At 40.0% G+C, this 10,824-nt stretch overlaps 1 long non-coding RNA gene across 1 annotated transcript in view; it reads left to right on the top strand.

Moving 5' to 3' along the window:
* Positions 1-8,181, top strand: part of LOC109972123 (uncharacterized) — a 120,520-nt gene extending 112,339 nt beyond the window's left edge. The window contains exon 4 of the long non-coding RNA XR_002276640.1: positions 8,000-8,181. This is a non-coding gene — a long non-coding RNA (uncharacterized LOC109972123). The remainder of the gene's footprint in view (positions 1-7,999) is intronic.
* Positions 8,182-10,824: the final 2,643 nt, after the last annotated feature.

The following is a 10,824-nucleotide window of genomic DNA, read 5'->3' as shown; positions in this document are numbered from 1 at the left end:
GATGTGGACGCCCAGGTATTTGAAGCTGCTCACCCTCTCCACCTCGAGCCCCTGGATGAACAGTGGCCGATGAGATCTCCTCTCCTTCCTCATGTCCATTATCATCTCCTTCATCTTGTCCATGTTGAGGCTGAGATTATTGTCCTTGCACCATGACACCAGACCGGCCACCTCCCTCCTGTAGGCTGCTTCGTCCCCACCCGTGATACGACCAATCACTGTCGTGTTGTCTGCAAATTTCAGGATGATGTTGTCTTTATGGGAGGCGACACAGTTGTGGGTGAACGGGGTGTAGAGGATGGGACTGAGGACACATCCCTGTGGGGTGCCAGTGTTTGTCGTGATGCTTTACTGATTGATCATGAAAATGATCACATTAGTAAAGAGAAGTCTTAACAAACTAAGCTACTATCTTCCTTACATTTTTATTCTCTTCTCTTGACATAAACTTCTGAAAATGAATATGCTCTAATCTGCGCTTTGATAAGGACTGTATGAGGAAATACTATTGATACTAAATAATTCATTAAAACCTGATTATCTTCAGGCAAGTTCTGCAGATACAGTAAACACAAACTCATGGCTTTGTAACTAAACAAGCATTAATTTTGCCATTGGATTTTAGAAGTTGTCAGTAACTATTAATGTTTTTTCTTAAATATTTCATATTTCATATTTGGAAAGTTTTCACCATATATGCAGACATGGAATACTGCTCTGTGTGGCACTGTGCAGGTTAACTAATTAGATGTGTTCAGACACAATGCAAAGCACATTTTTGATGCAGCCCAATAGCTGGCTGAGGGAGAGGTTGAAGATGGTGGTGAGAACATCAGCCAGCTTGCTGGCACATGCCCTGAGAGCCCTCCCAGGGATGTTGTCCGGTCCTGCCAATTTGCAGGGGTTGATCTTGGGGAACGGTGGTCTCAGTGTGTGTGCCTTCTCTCTGTGCTGTGGCTGGAGGTCTCAAAGCGGGTGTAAAAGGTGTTGAGGTCATCTGGCAGGCTGTCTGTGGAACTGATGATGCTGGTGGTGGTCCTGTAGTCTGTGATGTGCTGCAGGCCTTGCCACATCCATCCAGAGTCAGCAATAGAATAGAAGCCATTCAGCTTCTCTCTGTACTGCCTCTTGGCCGCTGTGATGGTTTTCCTCAGTCTGTACTTCGCAGCTTTGTACTCCGTCTCATGGCCTGATCTGAATGCATGAGAGCGAGTATGCAGCATGTGGTGTACCTGACTGTTTATCTAGGGTTTCTGGTTGGGAAACCTCCTGACTCGTATGGTGGGCACATTGTTGTCAATACAGGTACTAATGTACCCGGTCACATACTCAGCATAATCCTGTACGCTGAAAGAAAAGTCCTCTGAGGTGGCTGCAGCAATGTTCACATGTTGGTAATATTTGGGGAGTACAGTCTTTAAATTGCACCGGGTAATATCGCCTGCAGCAATAAATACAACATCGGGGTGAGCAAGTCTCTAGCGCGTTGATGACATCATAAGGTTTGCTGAGAGCCGCAGAGGGATTAGCTCTTGGGCTAACATACACAGCAGCTGAAAACACAGCACTATGCTCTCTGGCTAGATAGCAGGGCCGGCATTTCAGCAATAAAAACTCTACGTCTGACGAACAGTGCTTATAAACAATCCATACATCTCTGCACCATGAGTTATTAATAAACACACACACAACCACCTCCCTTTACCTTCCCTGAAGCAGCAGTGCGATCACTTTGATGTACAGAATGTGTTTGTAGCTGAATCGCTGAGTCTGGAACTCTGTCAGAAAGCCAGGTCTCGGTGAAAACTAGAGCACAGCATTCTCTGATTTCCCGTTGTGTTGTAATCCTAGCCTTTAGCTCATCCAGTTTGTTTTCCAGAGACTGTGCGTTAGCTAGGAAGAGGCTGGGGAATGGTGGTCGAGTAGCGCGAGCTTTTAGCCTAGCATGGAGTCCTCCTCGCCTGCCGTCTCCAACACTGCGGAAAAAGCAAAAAACACACAAAAAAGAAGAAAACGAAGAAAAAAACTGGCATTCAAGAGTGGAGCACGCAAACACGTTCACCTCGGTGGGCGCGCGCCATGTTGTTCAACATTTAAATCATTATTGGTAATCACACAATAACCCATAATGACAAAGTGAAAACATGCTTTTAGAATTTGTTGCTGGTTTATTAAAACTCAGAAAGTGAAATCTCCCATTTACTAAGTATTCAAACCTTTATTTTGGTACTTTGTAGAAGAGCTTTAGACAGTAGGTACACCTATGTATCTTCTTGGTCTTTGCTAACATTTGGGCTGTTTATCCCATTCTTCCTAGCAGATCCTTTCAAACTCCATCAGATTGGATGGGAAGCGTTTATGTCTCTCCCCAGATGTCTTATAGGGTTTAAGTCTGGGCACAGGCTGGGCCACTCAAGGACAGAACAGTCGTCGCTTGAGTTTGCACCCCCGCAGCCAGTCAAGCGTTCTCATGGCTGTATGTTTCAAGTCACTGTCATGCTGAACTATGAAACAATGCCCCAGTCTCAGGTTGTGTGCATTCTGGAGGAGGTTTTCTACAAGGACCTGTCTATGTTTGGCTGCATTCATCCTTCTCTCCATTCTGACTAGTGTCCCTGTCCTTGCTGCTGAGAAAATTGTGCTCATGCGCACTTGACTCTTTCTTGCTTCAGAGATTGAAAAAAGAGATGGTTGTCCTTTGCCTTTGTAGCTCTCTTCTAAAAAACAAAAGATGGACCAAAAAACATGTCAGCCAGTGGAACAGTGTGGCTCACTGGTGTGATTTTAATAGCTTTTGGACAACAACATATAAAAAAAGCAGAATTCAGAAGCATAATCTCCAAAAGGAGCTGTTTAAATCACACAATTCTAAATGTAAAATTATTTATATGTTGCAGACCTTTTTGCTGGTATCTGTAATGATTAATCACTGTGAGCTTTTTAATTTATATTTCCCCTGCCAATAAAAATAATTAATTCATATATAAAAACACTGCTGATATCTTCCTCCTGAGCTTACAGTACATGACAACTTATTTGTCCAATAATATTCTACTATCAGTCATTCTGGTGAAGACGGTTTGTCTGGTCGCTGCACTTTAAGCTACTGACAAACAGACATCTAGTCTAAATACAGAGAGGCTGAACAGAGGCCAGAGGTCAGAGTTGGATGGAATGGATCAGATGCTTCAATAGCGTTAACACGCTGCTCACGTCTAGTTTTTGATGTGGATTTCCAGTAATTATATTTGTTCAGTGAACTCTGTAGAACTACTCTCTAGACTGGAGGCTCTGCTAATGACAACCGGAGATTAGCCTGTGACTGCTGGGTGCAGTGTGGGTGGATATCATACAGAGGTCACAGAATAATTTGAAAAGTATGAAAATGATGTACAGTAAATAGTATGGCTTCAACAAGCCCCAGTACACAAGCCAGCTGAACTCTACCGAGAGATTTTATACGCTGTCTGACAATGCTCTCCACCAACACCATCACAACACCAACTTCAACAAAAGTCAAAGGCCCAGAGACTGAGACATTTTGTGAATTTGCCATTTAATTTGTAAACATCTGTACAGTATGCTTATTCACCATTAAAGGTGATGTTGTGATTGCATGTTTACAGTAGAGTTATATAGTTCTATTGTAACCCTAGGGTTTGCAGTCATAGGTCAATTTGTAAGCACTGAAAAATAACCAGTCATATTTAGTTTTGTTTTTAGGTATAACGTCCAGTGGTGGTACTCAAATTGTTTAGTTAAGTAAAAGCAACAATACCAGAGTGTAAAAATACTCTGTTACAAGTAAAAGTCCTCCATCCAAAATGTCACTTAAGTAAAATACAAAGGTTTTGGCATCAAAATATACTTAAAGTGCCTAAGGTAAAAGTACTCATTATGCAGAATAGTACATTTCACAGGAATGTGCTCTTTGCCAGCTGCAACATTAAATGTGATGTGCACAATAATACATCAATAATTATAATCCAAAAATATGATATGCAAGTGGAGCTATTTTTAACTACTTATATGCTTGTAATTTGATGTACTGCTGGGTATTTTGTAAATTTTCCACCAGGCATCAATAAAGTTGATTATATAGTATATCCATCCATCCATCTGTTATCTATACCACTTATTCCTGAACAGGGTCGCGGGGGTGTGGAGCCAATCCCAGCTGACATTGGGAGAGAGGTGGGGTCCACCCTGGACAGGTCACCAGTCTATCACAAGGCTGACATGTAGACAAGCAACCACACACACTCACACTCACTCCTACAGGCAATTTTGAGTCACCAGTCAACCTAAGCTGCATGTCTGGACTGTGGGAGGAAGCTGGAGTAGCCAGAGAGAACCCACGCAGGCACAGGGAGAACATGCAAACTTCACACAGAAAGGCCCCAGGTCGGCCGGGGTTGGACCTGGAACCTTCTTGCTGTGTGACAACAGCGCTAACCACCCTAGGTAGTATTTGGTATAGTTAATTTAATTCTGAAAAGTAACTAGTAACTAAAGTTATCAAATGCATGTAGTGGAGTAAAGAGTTTATATTTGCCTCTAAAATGAAGTCAAAGTATGAAGTAGGAGAAAAAGAAATACTTGAGTAAATATACTTAGTTACTTTACACCACTTGGCCTGTAGAGTAAAGCAATGCTTTATTCTGTGAGCAGCTTGATAAAGACAAACTGTTAAAGCAAAGTTATTACACATTAAGGCTCAAATAACCCAACTACATATTTTTAAGTTGTTTTTTTTATTTGTATAAGTATGAATTTTTATTTTACACTTTGTGTTCACCTGGATATCCTGCCTATTTAGGATCTTAATCTACAAACTGAGTGAAATGAAAAAGTGCTTGCACCAACCTTGAAATGTCACCCCTAATGTCAGACTGAATCTCCAGGATGCCTTTAGCTGCTGTCATATCTCAATTTGTGGCTGTTGAAGCTCTAAGAGCTGATGCTAGTCTGTTTGCCCTTGGGTAATATCCTCTCTTTTGTCAACAGCAGTTGATGTACCTTGAGTTATACCCTGTTGTGCTGATGTGTCACATTTGGCAAGATGAATGATCACAACCATATATTCATCCTCACTGTAGAAATCCATCAGATGTCAACCTTTTCAAGAGAGCTAAGCTGCATCAGGTGCCTGCTTCTGTTGCCTTTTAAAGAAAAATTGGAAAAGAGCACATCACACATCAACAAGATTTAGATGAGTTTATTCAATACGATGCAAATAAGGTAAAAACAACATGACAACTGAATGACACTGTGAGTCAACATCTCGTGAATTTAATTGAGCTGAACTTTAACTAAGGTATGTACAGTATGTTAATGCAGTGCACGGCAAACTAAGGCATTTCTGTCTTGCCAAAGAGTTATCACTCTCATCACACAGCTGCTCTAATGGTTAAACTAACTATTGCTCCTAACCTAAAAACCGCACGTGAACATTTTTGTCTAGTTGTGTTTCTGACTCTTTGTGTGTTCACTTGAAGAATATAAGGCCTGAAATTCAATCAGCCATGTAGTGTGGAAAATCTCATCAAGCCACTTCAGTCTCTGCTGGTACTACTCTAGAGTACTTTTACTTTTATTACTATTTATTCCTGAAAATTGGTTGCAGGCAGCGTAAAGTGGTGGGGAGAGTACTGAAACAGAGAAGGTCATATTTTCTCTGTCAAAAGAAAAGAGTCAGTGGCAGTGCAGTGTTTTGCCAGAATAAAACACAAGGCTTCAGAGTCAAGAATAATGCCAGAGCTGCTATTCACAGCTTTGATAGGACTTTGGAGGCTGGCTCACCATTCAGTGGCAGGACACTCGCATGTAAAGACAGTAAGAGAGCAGTGTAAAGTAAAATATATTTGGTGAATTAGAGGGAGTCGCTTCTGAAAACAAGAAAAACATTTTAATACTGTTGTGTGTTAGAAGCAATTAATAAATGGATCACTGACTGTGCAGCATTCAGCAAAATGCTAAACAGGATGGAAATAATAGGCAATTGACTGAATAATTCTAGTATAATGAGAAGAGTTTTGAGTCTAAAAAGGCTTTCTTTGTTTTTGGCATATATTTATTTTGTAAAGTGATGCAGATGTTTAAAAGTCAAATTAGTCGATGCAAATGATGGCGCTGTCAGCAGCATTTCATTACTGACTTACTGTACTTTCACTGTTGCTTCCATTTCATCTCAGCAACAGATTTGAGTACAAAGCTGACAGTTGCAAAATACGCAGTTTCATCTTTTTTAATGAGCCGGAATGAAAACACAGGAATGAAAACACTCCCTATAGAGAGATTAAAACCAACAATGACTTGCCTCTGCTCACGGTTAATGTCTGTCAGTCCTGGATTATTTCATTCATCTTTGCCATAGAGTTTCATTGTTCAAAAACAATTACAAACACATCAGTGAAATGTACCGCTGCACTGTGTTTCCTCATTACGAGACACAAGATCTAATATTTGTTAAGAATACACAGATCGTAATCGTTTTTAAACAACAGTGGAAGTCTATGGCACAAATAGACAAATAAACTAATCCAGGACTGACAGACTGACTCTAATAGCCTCACAGTTTTGGGCTCATAGGACTAAATTAAATTAGTTTTGCTCTCCCTTACTAAAGGTTGAACTTCTATGGATAAACAGTCAGGTGCCCAGTTAAATGAAAAACCAATATAAAACATCTTGGTAGGGTGTTGGCCTTAATGACTTATTGAAAGGAGCTGATAGCACAGGCTCAGGAGCCCAGAGGGTCAAGTGGACCCTAAACCAGAGCTCCTTTGTAAAGCTCCTTTAATTCAGGACCTGTCGTGGGTATTTCCCTTAACCAAGAACTGATATTTGAAGTTTGCCTTGACTGATCGTCCGCATCATTTGCCTCACCTGTTAAGCTCGTTCTGCCTTCACTCCAATCAGTTCTGCCCTGTTTAAGAGAGTTATTTCATGAGTTCCAGTGTCAATTTTGACACCCGAATTTGATTTATTTTTAGTCTTAGGTGTTTGACGAAAATGCATATTAGTTTTAGTCAAATTTTTGTCTTTTGATGTTTGTTAGTTTTGCTCTAGTTTTAGTCAAAAAAACAAATTACAGTTAACCTAGATTTTGTCATTTTTAAATTGCATTTTTAATATTTACTGTAGGCTATATTTCCTTCATCCTGGTTGTGTACAGTTACCATGGTTACACGTGTTGTTCCCGTCTATCGTGAGGTTTGTGGGAAATTGTGCTTTATTCACACAGTGTCCCTCTGCTCTGCAGAAGTTGGACTCACTCACATTTGTAGTGAAATCCTCTTCACTGGATTCAGCTTGAGAGGTGAAGCTAAATCGTCGGATAATGTTAAAACAGTGAGATCAAACATTTACAGATGTTTGACTGCCCATATTAATCCTGGAACTGGCTGATAGCAACACAAAAATATCCAAATGAAAAGCATGTTAATGTTACATCTACATCCACAGTTTGTCATGTTACATTACCCTACCCTTTCATACGGCTTGCTGCTGTATTTTCCTGGTGTGTCCCAGCAGTTTGGGGGCATTCTTCTCTGGATTGTAGATGAATATGAGTCATAAACCTGTTTCTTCTAGGAAGCACTAATGCCAGAAACAGAACATCATTGAATGTAAGACAGTGGTGAAAGGTGGTGTCTAATTCAACTCCTGAACAAGAGACATTTTGGCTGGTGGAGGAAACAGTTTTACTGATCAACACCTACAGTTTGTGATTCCAGAGATACGGCAGGTTCCTTCATGTCCGTTCATCTGTCTTTCACATTATCACTTAATTTCTATCCATTGATGAAAATGTAAAAGTCACTTAGCTCTTTTCTCCTTGGTATCTTGAAGGTTATCTAAAGGTTTGAGGTCAGCATGTATCTGCATTCATTTTATTTCTTCACTCTCCACTTTAATTTGTTACCCATTTATACCTGTAAATTGTTGCAGACAGGTGTGATTTTGAACCATGAAATGGATTTTCATGTTTCTGCAGCATTCTGTGGAATGAACGGAGCAGAGGACCAGTCAGATTTCACCATTACACATCCAGGCAAGACAATGTTTTTCAGCACTCAAAAACCTCTGCCATCTGTCGAAATACCTGGAACAAGAAGGCGGTCAAGATGACCTCAGTGTCAACATGGCAAAGAGCAGACTTGGAACAAACTCTAAAGAGACAGCAGTAATTCCTAAGATGATGTGTGTTCAAGTGGAGTGTTATATAAGGATATTCTACAAAAACTTGTCAGGACATGAAAAATATATGACAGGGTATTAGTTTAAAACTTTTTAAATCGCATAGCAGACAGCTTTGTGAGTACTGTCAGGAGGCTTACTTCACAAAATGTCAGGCTTACTTTCTTCTAAAAAGTAGCTGATCATGTCACAGCTCAGACTGTACACCAGCAGAGTTACTGTACTTCAGAGAGCTTTTTAAAGACATTAACTATATGACACATTTAAAAAAAGTGTTTAATGATTTTGGTTTCTTGTAATGTTGCACAGCTACAGGCTGTGTAGATGTTGTTCTATTCATACAACATACATCATGCTTTTCCCATAGTGTGTGCAGGTAGTGTGACTGATTTACATACATGTAGCCTGTATTAGAAATTTGTGAATTTATGGTTGTTTTGTTCTGTAATTTCAAAACCCATGTGACAACTGACACTCTCACTTTTTGTCTCTGGGAGCTGAACACTTCTTTGTATTCCAAATAAGGTTTCTTTCTATAAAGATGAGTGGTATCATGTTTTCCTGACAACAAAGTTGTCTCAGGGAGTTTGTCCTTATCCAGATTGAGGGTCTAAAGATAGAAGGTGTTAAACTGTACAGCTTGTAAAGTCATTTGAGGCAATTTGTTGATTTGGGGCTCTCAAAATAAAATGTACTTACATTATTTTGTCAAAGTGAGACTGAATAAATATGAGAAATCAACATAAACTAAGCAAATAAAAAATAAGCAGTTAACCATAGACTTTTAATAGAACTGACAAAAATGACATTACAAAAACTACAGAGCACAAACAAAAGCAGAAATGTCAATGACTGCCTGTGAAAGGAACTCAGTGTAACCTTCACTGCACCATAGTCAGAGAGGCGCCACAGCGGGTGCGTCAACAAAAAGCAGCACTTTTGGATTACCATTGGATCTCAAGGATTACCATTGTTTGAGCTTATGTCACCACCTGCTCAGACCAGGTCAAAGGAGCAAAATGCAAAGACATGCCCTGTGATGACTATTAATGATGCAGGCCCAACATACGTATCTGTATATGCAGCAGCTGACCGATTGCCGCAGTACTTGACAATTGTTTCTGTGTCATGTGAAGATATCGGGGTCTGGCTGGTGGATGGCAGTTTTTAGAAGCTAAACTGTCCCCAAAGTTCAGTCTGGCTAGTTTCTGTGTGGCTCATTACCTGATATCAGTGAAATGTCTCCTACATTAGCCAATGATTCTCCTTGGACCAGAGCAGCAGAGTAACCAGATGTGTTATTTCTCCCAAAGATTTCATTTGAAGCACCACATATTCCCTCCTGCTAGTTCTATACTTCCCATGCAAGGACATTTTATTTCACTCTGGAGAAATGTCTGAGGCAAGATGTACTGCTCTGTACATTACAAAAAATGTGCCGCTGCAGAGGATTTGAAAGGGAGGGAAAGCATTGGTTTGACTATGACTAATCTTTTCTCAACCTAACGTGCTCCTTGCTGTTAGTGAATGTTGGTTCAAAACAAGAGGAAGTTGGAGAAATATGTGTTGTTTTCCCCTAATGTGACCTATGCATATGCCCAGCAATGAAAACCAAACATTGTATTCCACGTTTGTCTACATCATCCTCTCCCAGCCAAACCTTTTACCTTCACCGAGGGGGTATGTTTTTGGTTACAGGTGTATGTGTGTTTGTTTGTTGGTTGGTGAGCAGGATTATGGACAAACAGCTGGATGAATCATCAGCATACTTCGTACAGACATTGGTCGGGACCAACCCAAGATGTGATTAAATATTGGCTGAAAAAGGCCAAAGGTCATGGTCACCAAAAAAAAATCACAGAAATTCTCATCTTTAACATGGGGCAATAATTTAAAAGATCATATCTCCATCAAAAGTTATCAAAATCATTTGAAATTTAACACACATATGTAGGGTGGCATTGTCTACTACCAGACCAAATTTTGTTTGGATCTGATTCAGTGTCCAAATCTGATGGCCATTTAAATTTAACATTGAAAACCCCCATTTAACACATTTTCTGCCATAACTTGGCCTATAATAAAGAAATGTAATGAAATGTTCAGGCAAGATGCACCGTATAACCGCCTGTCATACCCTAAAAGATGATCAGGATCTGATCCGGATCAAGGGTTTTAGGACACATTTTGTGTTCTGGATCTCATTTTTCACAAGGGACCCATTTGCGTGAGTGAATGTTGTGCCTTGGCGGAGGTATGTGTGCTCTCTGAGTGCTCTTGTGCTTTGATTCTCCTCCAAATAAAGCCACAAGGCTGAGTTATTTTCTACCAACTTTAGAAGAAAGATACACAAATTTTAAATGTGCTGTGAGAAATTCTTGTAATCTGAATCTATAGCTCTAATACATGAGTGTATTCAGGAAAAACTGAGCCAATAAAAAGCATTGAAAGCATCTTTGTCAAAACTCTTGTCAGCTCTACATCATGGAAGGTTGGTGTTATGTTTTTCAGCCTAATGGATACATTGCAAAAAATTAGTGCAAGGCTAATGTAATTTGTCAAATTGTATAAAATAGATGTATCAACAACTTGAGATATGTCTTTTTATCCACAAGGACACAG

The sequence above is a fragment of the Monopterus albus genome, unplaced genomic scaffold (genome assembly GCF_001952655.1).
Source record: "Monopterus albus unplaced genomic scaffold, M_albus_1.0 scaffold247.1, whole genome shotgun sequence".
Lineage (NCBI taxonomy): Eukaryota > Metazoa > Chordata > Actinopteri > Synbranchiformes > Synbranchidae > Monopterus > Monopterus albus.
The sequence above is the reverse complement of the archived record's forward strand: the minus strand, read 5'-3'. Positions and strand labels throughout refer to the sequence as shown.